Raw genomic sequence first — 12876 nt, 5'->3', positions numbered from 1 at the left:
ATGATTTTGAGTGAAATGGAAATAAATAAAGAGAAGGCTTTAACTAAAAATCTATTTCAGCCAAATAATAAAATAATAACATTTATTTTTCAATAATAAAGTCACTAAAAGACAAAAGTCATTGGGGCAAAAAGACCACTTTGCCCCTCCACACTAAAATCACATAAAAATCACTAAAGGGGGTATTTTGGGAAATTCTAAATTCCCGGCCATTCCCGACATTCCCAATGTCTAAAACCCGTCCCAAACTAATAACATGCTAAGTTGTGATTTCTACTGAGCCAAACGCCGAGTTCCAAAATACCGGGCACCGGAAATGCAAAATATGAAAACTACTGAATAACATAAACATGCATTTCTGAATTCCATAAATAACAGCATAATAAATTATTTAAATAGCTATAAATAATTTCATAATTAATCATAATTAACTGATAATTTCCAAATTAACTAAGCGGGCTTTACAACTATCCCCCCCTTAAAAGGATTTCGTCCCCGAAATCTAACCTGAATAACTACGGATATTGAGCTCTCATATCCGACTCTAGCTCCCAGGTGGCTTCCTCCACCTTGCTGTTTCTCCAGAGAACCTTGACCAATGCTATGGTCTTATTCCGAAGGACTTTATCCTTTCTATCCAGGATCTGCACTGGCTGTTCCTCATAAGTCATATCTGGCTGTAGCTGAAGGCTCTCATAACTGAGTATATGAGAGGGGTCTGAAACGTATTTTCTCAACATCGAGACATGGAATACGTTGTGAACTGCTGATAAGGCTGGAGGCAATGCTAACCGATATGCCACTTGACCTATCTTCTCGAGAATCTCGAAAGGTCCTGTAAATCTAGGGCATAACTTGCCTCTTTTCCCGAAACGTTTAATCCCCTTCACCGGAGATACCCGTAAAAACACATGTTCCCCTACTTGGAACTCAACATCTCTGCGTTTCGGATCTGCGTAACTCTTTTGTCTGCTCTGTGAGGCAAGCATTCTAGCTTTTATCTTCTCTATCGCCTCATTGGTCCGCTGAACTGACTCTGGACCTAGGTATTTCCTCTCCCCTGTCTCATCCCAGTGGATAGGGGATCTACACTTCCTACCGTACAACAGTTCATAGGGAGCCATCCCTATCGTACTCTGATAACTGTTGTTGTAAGAAAATTCTATCAACGGTAGATACTTATTCCATGAGCCTTCAAAGTCCATAACACAGGCTCTCAACATATCCTCCAATATCTGAATTGTCCTTTCGGACTGACCATCTGTCTGAGGATGGAATGCTGTACTGAATTTCAGCTTTGTACCCATTGCCCGTTGCAAACTTTGCAAAAATTTGGAGGTGAATTTCGGATCCCTGTCCGAAACTATAGACTTCGGTACCCCGTGAAGTCTCATTATCTCTCTGACATATAACTCTGCCAACTGATCCACTATGAACGTTGTTCTAACCGGCAGAAAATGAGCAGATTTCGTAAATCGATCCACCACTACCCAGATGGAATCAAATAAACACGTGGTCCTAGGTAACCCGACCACAAAATCCATCGTAATATCCTCCCATTTCCATTCAGGTAGGGTTAGAGGCTGTAATAACCCTGCTGGTCTCTGATGTTCAGCCTTAATCTGCTGACAAGTGAGGCATCTCGATACGAATTCTACCAAATTCTTCTTCATACCGCTCCACCAGAAGTACGGTTTCAAATCTTGGTACATCTTAGTGGTGCCGGGATGCAGAGAATACTGGGTAGAATGAGCCTCCTCAAAGATCTCATTTCTAAGTTCCACACTGTTCGGAACACAAACCCTGGCTTTATACAAAAGCATCCCACTGTCTGACACTGAAAAGTCCTTGGCTTGACCAGCCAACACCTCATCTCGGATCTTCACTAACTCCGGATCTGTCATCTGAGCGACTTTTATTCTTTCCAACAGATCAGATTGCAGCGTTAAGTTGTGAAGCTGACCTACTACAAACTCAATGCTGGATCTAATCATATCCTCTGCTAGCTGAGGTGAGATCTGAACCATACTAGCTACTTGCCCGGGACCCTTTCTGCTCAGGGCATCGGCCACTACGTTGGCTTTTCCGGGATGATAGAGGATCTCACAATCGTAATCCTTCACTAATTCCAACCAACGCCTTTGTCTCATGTTTAAATCTTTCTGAGTAAAGAAATATTTGAGACTTTTATGGTCGGTATAGATCTCACACTTCTCCCCGTAAAGGTAATGCCGCCAAATCTTCAGTGCAAAAACTACTGCGGCCAATTCTAGATCGTGAGTCGGGTATCGCTGTTCATAATCCTTTAACTGACGGGATGCATAAGCGATGACCCGATCGGCTTGCATCAACACACACCCCAAACCCTGTTTGGATGCGTCACAGTAAACCACGAACTTCTCCTTGTCCGAAGGCAAAGCTAGCACTGGAGCGGTAATCAACCTCTGTTTTAGCTCCTGAAAACTAGCTTCACATTTATCTGACCAGATAAACCGCTGATTCTTCTTTGTAAGCTCGGTTAGGGGCATTGAAATTTTGGAGAACCCTTCGACGAACCTACGATAGTACCCAGCTAAACCCAAGAAGCTTCTGATCTCTGTCACTGTCTTCGGTCTCGGCCAATCCCTGACGGATTCAATCTTCCCGGGATCCACCTTGATCCCATCTTCACTCACAATGTGCCCTAGGAAGGACACCTGAGATAGCCAGAACTCACATTTCTTGAACTTGGCATAAAGCTTATGTTCTCGAAGCCGTTGCAGTACCATCTGAAGATGTAACTCATGCTCCTCTTCTGATTGAGAGTACACGAGGATGTCGTCGATAAACACAATCACACAGATATCGAGGAAATCCTTGAATACTCTATTCATCAGGTCCATGAATGCTGCAGGAGCATTGGTTAGTCCGAATGACATAACCAGAAATTCATAATATCCATACCTAGTGCGGAAAGCCGTCTTCGGAATGTCCTCCTCTCGGATTCTCAACTGATGATAACCCGAACGGAGATCAATCTTAGAAAAGACCGTCTTCCCCTGAAGCTGATCGAATAAATCATCGATCCTAGGTAATGGATATTTATTCTTCACCGTTAGCTTGTTCAACTCCCTGTAGTCGATGCACATCCTCATAGATCCATCCTTCTTCTTGACGAACAAAACTGGGGCTCCCCAGGGTGACACACTGGGCCGAATGAACCCTATGTCAAGCAACCCTTGGAGCTGAATCTTTAATTCCTTAAGTTCAGCTGGAGCCATTCTATATGGGGCTTTGGAAACCGGTTCCACCCCTGGTGCCAAGTCAATCACGAAATCAATCTCCCGCTGAGGTGGTAACCCTGGAAGTTCTTCGGGAAAAACATCCAAAAATTCCCGAACCACTCTGATGTCTTCTGGCCGAATGGTATCTGGCCGAGTGGTGTCCACCACCACGGCCAGAAACCCTAAGCAACCGCCGTGCAACAAATCTCTCGCTGACATAGCCGAAATCACCGGGATCCGAGATCCCTGAACTGAACCAACAAATACAAATGGTTCCTCACTTTCCGGTTGGAAGACCACCATCTTCCTTTTACAATCAATGCTCGCCGAATATTTAGATAGGAAATCCATTCCTAAAATAATATCGAATTCGACTAAACTCATCTCTATCAGATCAGCACTTAACTCTCTACCATCTATCCTGATCGGCATAGACCTAATCCACCTATTGGAGATAACCAATTCTCCGCCAGGTAACAGGGTTCCAAACCCTGATTCATATCTATCATAGGGTCTACCCAATTTACTAAAGACTCTGGCCGCCACATAAGAATTTGTAGCCCCAGAATCAAACAGCACTGAATATAGCGAGTTGTTAATAAAAAGCTGAACTGTGACAACTGATGGGCTGGCATCTGCATCAGCCTGCGTGATAGCGAACACCCTGGCTGGAGTGGGTATCGCTGGAGCTCTCGGTGCCTCTGGTCGGAGCTGGGGACAGTCCCTCTTGAAGTGTCCGGGCATGCCACAATGAAAGCATCCCTGACCTTTGCACTCACCCCGATGGTGCCTCTTGCAGCTAGGGCACTCGGGATAGGAGAATCGGGTCTCAGTACCACCAGGACGACTCCTCTCGTTGCGGTTCCCCAGAACCTCTTGTTCTGACTCGAGCCACCGGAAGCAGTGGGTGCTCTCTTCCTCTGATCAATGGCCGAACCACTACTCCCCCTGCTATAGCCTGATGCAGGAGGGGTAGGAGCCCCGCCACTAACCGGAGTACTGGCTGACTCTGACATGCACCCAACTGCGCCCTCAGCACGCAGTGCCTTCTCCACCATCTGAGCATAGGTGGTGCTGTCGTCCGTGGTAATCATCAAGTCATGCCTGATCTTGGGATTCAACCCGTCCAAATACTTCTCCTTCTTGCTGAAGTCGGTCGGCACAATTCCCGAGGCTAACCTCGCCAACCGATCAAACTGAGTAGTATACTCAGTGACGCTCATGTTCTCACGCTGGGTCAGGTGAGCGAACTCTTTCCTCTTGGCGCTTCTGACCGCCTCATTATAATACTTTGCGTTGAAGAGTTCCTGGAACCTTTCCCAGGTCATGGTGGTGACGTCATGGATCTGAGACACCATGTCCCACCAGACCAGCGCGTCCTCCTGGAACTGGAATGTGGCGCACACCACTCTGTCGTTACCGGTGACACCCATGAAATTCAGTATCTTGGTAATCACCGTTAGCCATTGCTCGGCTTTCATCACGTCCGGACCTCCCAGGAAAACCGGAGGTGCTTGCTTCCGGAACCGCTCATACAGAGGTTCCAATCTATGGGCCGCCACTACTATCTCGGCCTGGGCAAAGGGGTGTGCCACCGGAACTACGAACCTTTGGAGGCTGCAGGAGCACCCTACTGTCTCAACCTCTGAATCTCGAGGTCTTGTTCTTCTATCCGGGCTTGCATCTCCGCAAACCGTAACTCCCAGTTCGGGGCTCCCTGATCGGCTGGGGGAGCCTGGGCAGCCTGTGGTGGGTTCTCATCACCCCGACCACGAGCCCTGCCTCGGGGACCTCTACCTCGGCCCCTAGCAGGTGGGGGAAACTGAGCTCCCTGTCCTTGGTTCGACCCTACCGAGTTGCCCTGACTCCTGGTAGTCCGCCTGGCGTCCATCTGATTAGAACCGCCTGCGAAACCAAGAGTTGGCATATCAGGTCGTATTCAAGGAGGGCTTACTAATGCCGCTTAATTTGGAAATGAAAAACGAAACATGCGCCTATTCTACTATTAGGCTACTAACATGCTTCCTAACAGGCTTTTCTTTTTCATAACTGAATAAAATAAACTACTAAAGCAATAAAGGCTTACTGAACCGTGAAACGAGCTAACTGCTGATGATGATTGTACATGTCGTGACGATCTTCGGAAGACAACCTGGCGGCTCTGATACCAAATTGTAACACCCTAACTAACTTAGGCGTATTACGTGATTTTCAAACATACTGTGCAGCTCGTTGCTAATCAACGAGGTTTATGGAAAAACGTGAATAATTAAAATTTTGCTTTTTAATTAAACTTATAAAACAATATTACAAAAGACTCGGGATCCCGATTATAAAATTATTTACAAAAAGTTTTAACTGTTTAACTGTTACATAAAATAAAGGTCGTCTAACGACCAGTTACAAAAAAAATCAGCCTTGCTGTCCCGAGGATCGTACGCTCCAGGCCTAACCGCCCCGACATGTACAATCTTCACAAGCTCGCTCACGGCCCATCAGCTTTAGCCTTGCCTTTACCTACACATAAACGTAAACTGTGAGTCGACAGACTCAGTAAGAAAAGCATAATAATACTCATACATAATTCTAACTGCCGTGTCCAACACGATACTGAGTCCCGCTACTGCCATGTCCAACATGGTACTCAGCCACTACTGCCATGTCCAACATGGTACTGAGTTTTGAACGTTCACAGGGACGGTACTATTGACAAGTATCCTCCTGATCGGTCGAACCGGTCATACTCCGCCGCCGGGTCATACTCCAAACTCGTACCGACGGGATAGGTCAATAGCACGGAACCACCAACCAAATGTCACTGATCGGTCGAGCCGGTCATACTCCGCCGTCGGTCATACTCCACTGTACCGACGTGACAGGGTTGGATGGTTCGAAGCCAACATACAACTAATGTAATCTAATAGCCTTCCTACATGCACGCTAACATGTAATCTACATATGCATACTGTTATACTAATCTTACCTGGATTCCGAATTCAGGTGTGCCGGTCAACCTGAGTGGAACTTAGCTGAGCGACGGATTACAGGCTCCTAAACCGTAAAAATCACAACACCGATAAGTGACACGCTAAATCACAACGGGGACAAAGGTTTTAAAACCAAACTTAACCTACTGTAACTTAATACTAAAATACCCCCAAACTAGCAGAGAACAAACTGTCTGAAAACCCGAAACTAGCACAAAACGGAAAGTTGAGAAAAACCGGTTTCTCACCCCGTCGCAAAATCCGGTAACCGGTTTTACACGCAAAGGTAAAACTAGCCGGCTTTACCTTAAAAACCTCAAAAAACATTTCACCAACCAAAACGTTTCCAAACTCAACCAAACTTTCCAAACCTGCTAATTAGACCCTAATAAACATTTTCCAAGTGATAAAACAAAGCTTCAAGCACAGAATCAAAATTTGCCATTAAAGCTCAAGCTTTGAGTTCTAAACTCAAGCTTGAGCAAAACCACCTAGCATGCATTCAAACCCACTCAAATCTACTAAAACATACATAAAATCACCTCTGAAAACTAATCAAAACAATAGCAACATCTCAGTAATAGATTCACAACATATCTTCAAAAATCACATTTTTGCATATAAAAAGCTATAGCTTGTTCAACCTAATAATCATGCATCAAAACAACTTTAAATAACCCTAATCTAACAAGCTTAAACCTCTGAATTTAACCTCAATTCACAGCAGCAAGAACACATTAAAATCAAGCATGCATCATCATCTTTTCACACATTTTTTCCTAAAATTATAAAAAGAGAAGTTTAGAAACTTTACCAAGGATGAAGAACACTTAGAATGCAAGAGAAATAGCTTGAAATCAGAATTTTCCAGCCCTTGGAACACCCTCCAGCCGAAAGAGAAAGAGAGGAAAAGAGAGAGAGTTTTTGCAATTTTTTTTCTATTTTCTAAACTTATGATTTTGAGTGAAATGGAAATAAATAAAGAGAAGGCTTTAACTAAAAATCTATTTCAGCCAAATAATAAAATAATAACATTTATTTTTCAATAATAAAGTCACTAAAAGACAAAAGTCATTGGGGCAAAAAGACCACTTTGCCCCTCCACACTAAAATCACATAAAAATCACTAAAGGGGGTATTTTGGGAAATTCTAAATTCCCGGCCATTCCCGACATTCCCAATGTCTAAAACCCGTCCCAAACTAATAACATGCTAAGTTGTGATTTCTACTGAGCCAAACGCCGAGTTCCAAAATACCGGGCACCGGAAATGCAAAATATGAAAACTACTGAATAACATAAACATGCATTTCTGAATTCCATAAATAACAGCATAATAAATTATTTAAATAGCTATAAATAATTTCATAATTAATCATAATTAACTGATAATTTCCAAATTAACTAACCGGGCTTTACACTTGGCTTGGTCAAATTGACCTCGCAAGTAGAGCTTTAAACGCTGTCCATTAACTTTGAAAGTTGCTGGACTTTCACCTTTTAACTCCACCGCTCCATAAGGAAACACCTTGACCACCGTGAATGGTCCTGACCACCTTGACTTCAACTTTCCAGGAAATAGTTTCCGCCTTGAATTAAAGAGTAACACTTGCTGCCCTGGTTGAAACTCTTTCCGTACTAGACCTTGATCGTGCCACTTTTTAGTTCTCTCCTTGTATATTTTTGTGTTTTCATAGGCTTCGTTTCGAAACTCCTCTAACTCATTCAGCTGTAACAGTCTTTTCTCCCCTGCAGCTTTTAGTTCCATGTTAAGAGTCTTCATGGCCCAAAAAGCTTTATGCTCTAACTCCACCGGTAGATGACAAGCCTTTCCAAACACCAACCGATATGGGGACATGCCAATCGGTGTTTTGAAAGCAGTTCTGTATGCCCACAATGCATCATCTAATTTTCTTGACCAATCTTTCCTTGATCTTTGCACTGTTTTCTCTAGAATCATCTTAATCTCCCGATTAGAAATTTCAGCTTGGCCATTACTTTGGGGATGGTATGGCAAAGCAGTTCGATGTCGGACACCATATCTTGAAAGAAGTGCTTCAAACTGCTTGTTACAAAAGTGACTCCCTTCATCGCTCACTATTGCTCGAGGAGTACCAAACCGAGTAAAGATGTTCTTTTGTAGGAAGCGGAGAACTGTCTTACCATCATTTTGAGGTGTAGCTGCAGCTTCGACCCATTTAGACACATAATCGACAGCCAAAAGAATGTACTGATTGCTAAAGGATGAAGGAAAAGGACCCATGAAGTCTATTCCCCACACATCAAACAATTCAACTTCTAAATTCCTGTTAAAGGCATCTCGTTTCTTCTTGAGATATTACCTGTTCGTTGTCAACGATCACATGCCTTTACAAAGATAGTAGCATCCTTGAATAGCGTTGGCCAAAAGAATCCACTTTGCAACACCTTTGCAGCTGTTCTATTTCCACCAAAATGTCCTCCACATGGTAAAGCATGACAATGATTTAGGATAGAATACATCTCCTCTTCAGGCACACATATCCTTATTATCTGATCAGCGCAGTGCTTGTAGAGGATTGGTTCTTCCCAATAGTAATGTTTCACCTCAGAAAAGAATTTCTTCAATTGTTGACGCGAAAGCTCGGGAGGAGTTATTTTTGCAGCCAAGAAATTAACATAGTCAGCGTACCACGGTACCATCAGGTTTTCCCTCACACTAAAGAGTTGTTCATCAGGAAATTGCTCATTTATTTGTACCTCCTTTGTATTTTGACTCTCTTCCAGCTCTAATCTTGACAAGTGGTCTGCTACCAGGTTTTCGGTGCCCTTTTTATCTTTTATCTCTAAGTCAAACTCTTGAAGTAGAAGTACCCACCGAATCAGTCTTGGTTTTGCATCCTTCTTGGTCATAAGGTATTTGATTGCTGAATGATCTGTGTAGATAATCACCTTATTTCCAATCAGGTAGGGTCGAAATTTGTCACAAGCAAACACTATTGCCAGCATTTCTTTCTCTGTAGTGGCGTAATTTAATTGAGCATCATTCAGAGTTCTACTAGCATAGTAGATTGTGTGGAATACTTTGTCAACTCTTTGACCCAAGACCGCTCCAATGGCATAATCACTTGCGTCGCACATCAACTCAAACGGCAATTCCCAATTTGGTGAAGTTACTATCGGTGCTGTAATCAATCTCTCCTTTAAAATCTTGAAAGCTTTTAAACAATCTTCTCCAAACTCAAATGGAACACCATTGACAAGTAAGCTAGATAAAGGTTTTGAGATTTTGGAGAAGTCCTTGATAAATCTGCGGTAGAAGCCAGCATGTCCTAGGAAACTCCTCACTCCTTTTACAGAAACTGGAGGTGGCAAATTTTCTATTGTTGAAACTTTAGCCTTATCCACCTCAATTCCTGCCTTTGAAATTTTGTGCCCAAGAACAATTCCTTCTGTTACTATAAAGTGGCACTTCTCCCAGTTTAACACCAAGTTAGACTTCTCGCACCTTGTTAGCACTTTTTCCAAATTTTCCAAACAATGATCGAAGGAAGAACCAAACACTGAGAAATCATCCATAAAAATTTCAATACAAGATTCAATCAAATCTGAAAAGATAGCCATCATACACCTTTGAAAAGTAGCAGGGGCGTTGCACAAGCCGAAGGGCATTCTTCTGAAAGCAAAGGTACCGTAGGGACATGTGAAAGTAGTCTTCTCCTGATCTTCAGGTGCTATAGCTATCTGGTGGTATCCAAAATATCCATCAAGAAAACAGTAATATTCTTGCCCCGCCAATCTGTCTAGCATTTGATCAATGAAGGGCAAAGGGAAGTGATCTTTTCTTGTTGCTTTGTTGAGTTTCCTGTAATCGATGCAGATCCTCCAACCAAAGGATCGTTCTTGTAGGAATCAACTCATTCTTTTCATTCTTGATCACCGTCATGCCACCTTTCTTTGGGACCACTTGCACCGGGCTAACCCACTTACTATCTGAAATAGGATAAGCAACTCCAGCATCCAACCACTTAACTACTTCTTTTCTGACAACTTCTTTCATGGGTGGATTAAGTCTTCGTTGAGCATCAATTGTTGGTTTGGCATTGTCTTCCATGAGAATTCGATGCATCACTGTTGAAGGACTGATTCCTTTGACATCACCTAGTGTCCAAGCGATGGCCTTATTATGAGCTCGGAGTACCCTCAGAAGTCTATCAGTTTCCACGTCAGAGAGAGAAGCTGAAACAATAACTGGCAGCTTTTTATCTTGACCCAAAAATTCATACCTCAAGTGACTAGGAAGCACCTTCAATTCAAGTTCTGGAGGCTTTTCAGTAGATGGCTTTAGCTCTTTTGGAACTGCTACCAATTCCTCAAAATATCTTTTGTTCAAGGGCCCATAGGAATCAAGCCACTTCACATAACCCATGACCTCTTGTCCTTCTTGCTCCGTCAATTCATCTTCAGTTAGACTTAGTTCAAGAGGATCATCTAGCAGCTTTTTCTTACCCACCATTTCATCAATCAAGTCAATGAAGAAACAGTTATCACTTGCCTTTGGGTACGTCATAGCCTTTAGCACATTAAAGACCACTTCTTCTCCTTGGACTCTCAGCTTTAATTCACCCTTCTGAACATCGATCAAGGCTTGGCCAGTTGTTAAGAATGGTCTCCCAAGTATGATTGGGACATTGCTATCTTCTTCCATATCCAAAACGATGAAGTCAGCTGGAAAGATGAACTTGTCAACCTTAACTAACACATCCTCAATGACTCCTCTAGGATGGGCTAGTGATCGGTCCGCCAATTGGAGAGTTACTGTTGTTGGCTTTGCTTCACCCAGCTGCAATCTTTTAAACACCGATAGAGGCATCAAGTTAATGCTGGCTCCCAAGTCACAAAGTGCATTTATTCCCTCAATTCTCCCAATAGTACAAGGAATAGTGAAACTCCCTGGATCTCTGAGTTTAGGAGGGAGTTTCTTCTGTAGGATGGCGCTGCACTCTTCAGTTAGAGCCACTGTCTCATAATCCTCCATCTTTCTCTTCTTTGACAGGATTTCCTTCATAAACTTCACATAACTTGGCATCTGCTCTAAAGCTTCAGCAAAGGGAATGTTAATGTGAAGTCTTTTGAAAACTTCTAGGAATTTGGTGAACTGCTTGTCTAAGCTTGACTTTCTAAGCCTTTGAGGGTAAGGTATTTTCACATGGTGATCACTATTAATTGGTGGAGACTGCTGTGGTTGTGTTGGACTATCAGTAGCCTTCGTTGAAGTGGGTGTTGGGGTTGACATTGGTTGAGCTTCATTCTCCTTTTCTCCATTCACTAGTTGTGGCATTTCAGGACCATCATAATTTTTACCGCTTCTAAGGTAATTGCTTTGCAATTTTCTTTGGGATTTACTTCAGTTGTGCTAGGCAAATTCCCTTGAGGACGAGTTGCTACTTGAGTTGCTAGTTGGCCCATCTGTATCTGCAGGTCTTTGATTGAAGATCTAGTTTCAGTCATGAATTGAAGCAATAAATCTGTTTGCAAACTAGAATTTCCACCAGAGGTTTGTTGCTGATTAAACTGTTGATTCTGATTCTGGTTCTGATTTCGTTGCTGATAGAACCCACTGTTTCTTCGGTTATTACCCTGGTTGAACCCATAATTGTTGTTGTTGTTCTGTGAATAGTTTCCAATGGCTTTAGCTTTATCCATTGGCAAATCATCCACATCTGCTTGACACTCTGAAAAGTGATGGCTTCCTCCACATAACTCACACACAACTTGGGCTTGTTTAGCTTGCCCTGCAATTATCTTTGTCAATGCCTCAACCTGAGCTGTCAACTTTGTGATGGCATCCACCTCTAACACACCAGCTACCCTCTTTGATTGGCTTCTTTCAGTTGGCCACTGCTGATTATTTAGAGCCATCTCCTCCAATAGATCATACGCCTCATTAGCACTTTTTCTCATAAAGACTCCTCCAGCTGCTGCATCTATTAGAGTTCTAGTGTTTCCTACCAACCCATTGTAGAAATTGTGGACTAGCATCCACTTCTCTATACCATGATGAGGGAACTTTCTGATTAGATCTTTAAACCTCTCCCAAGCCTCATGGAGAGATTCATTGTCTTGTTGGCAAAAGTTATTGATCTCTCCTCTCAGCTTTGTAGACTTGGCTGGAGGAAAGAACTTTGACAAAAATTTCGTTGCCAGATCATTCCAGGTGGCAATAGAGTTTGGTGGCAAGGAGTTTAGCCAACTCTAGGCTCGTTCTCTGAGAGAGAATGGGAACAGTCTCAGTCGAATGGCATCATCACTAACTCCATTAACTTTAAAAGTTTCACAAAGTTCCATGAAGTTAGAGAGATGCAGGTTAGGATCTTCAGAAGGGAGGCCACCAAACTGAACTGAAGACTGCACCATTTGAAGTATGACAGGTTTGATCTCAAAGTTATTTGCATCCACTGCCGGTGGCCTGATACATGACTGGACTCCCGTCAGAGAAGGGAGAATGTAATCTCTCAAGCTGCGGCCATTAGCTTGATCTTCTACTGCGCCACCATTGTTACCGTTATTGCCTCCATTGTTTGCAGCATTAGCAGCCATGATTTCTGTAGTTTTAGCAGTTGCTGAAACTCCTTCTTGCCTCTTGTT

General features: G+C 43.1%; 1 non-coding gene across 1 annotated transcript; it reads left to right on the top strand.

The window, feature by feature from the left end:
• Positions 1-12280: 12280 nt before the first annotated feature.
• LOC133036363 (small nucleolar RNA R71) lies at positions 12281-12387 on the top strand. Its single transcript, XR_009687020.1, has one exon. It is a non-coding gene; the product is annotated as a small nucleolar RNA R71 (small nucleolar RNA).
• The last annotated feature ends 489 nt before the right edge of the window (positions 12388-12876 follow it).

Source organism: Cannabis sativa, chromosome 3, assembly GCF_029168945.1.
Source record: "Cannabis sativa cultivar Pink pepper isolate KNU-18-1 chromosome 3, ASM2916894v1, whole genome shotgun sequence".
Taxonomy (NCBI): Eukaryota; Viridiplantae; Streptophyta; class Magnoliopsida; order Rosales; family Cannabaceae; genus Cannabis; species Cannabis sativa.
The sequence above is the reverse complement of the archived record's forward strand: the minus strand, read 5'-3'. Positions and strand labels throughout refer to the sequence as shown.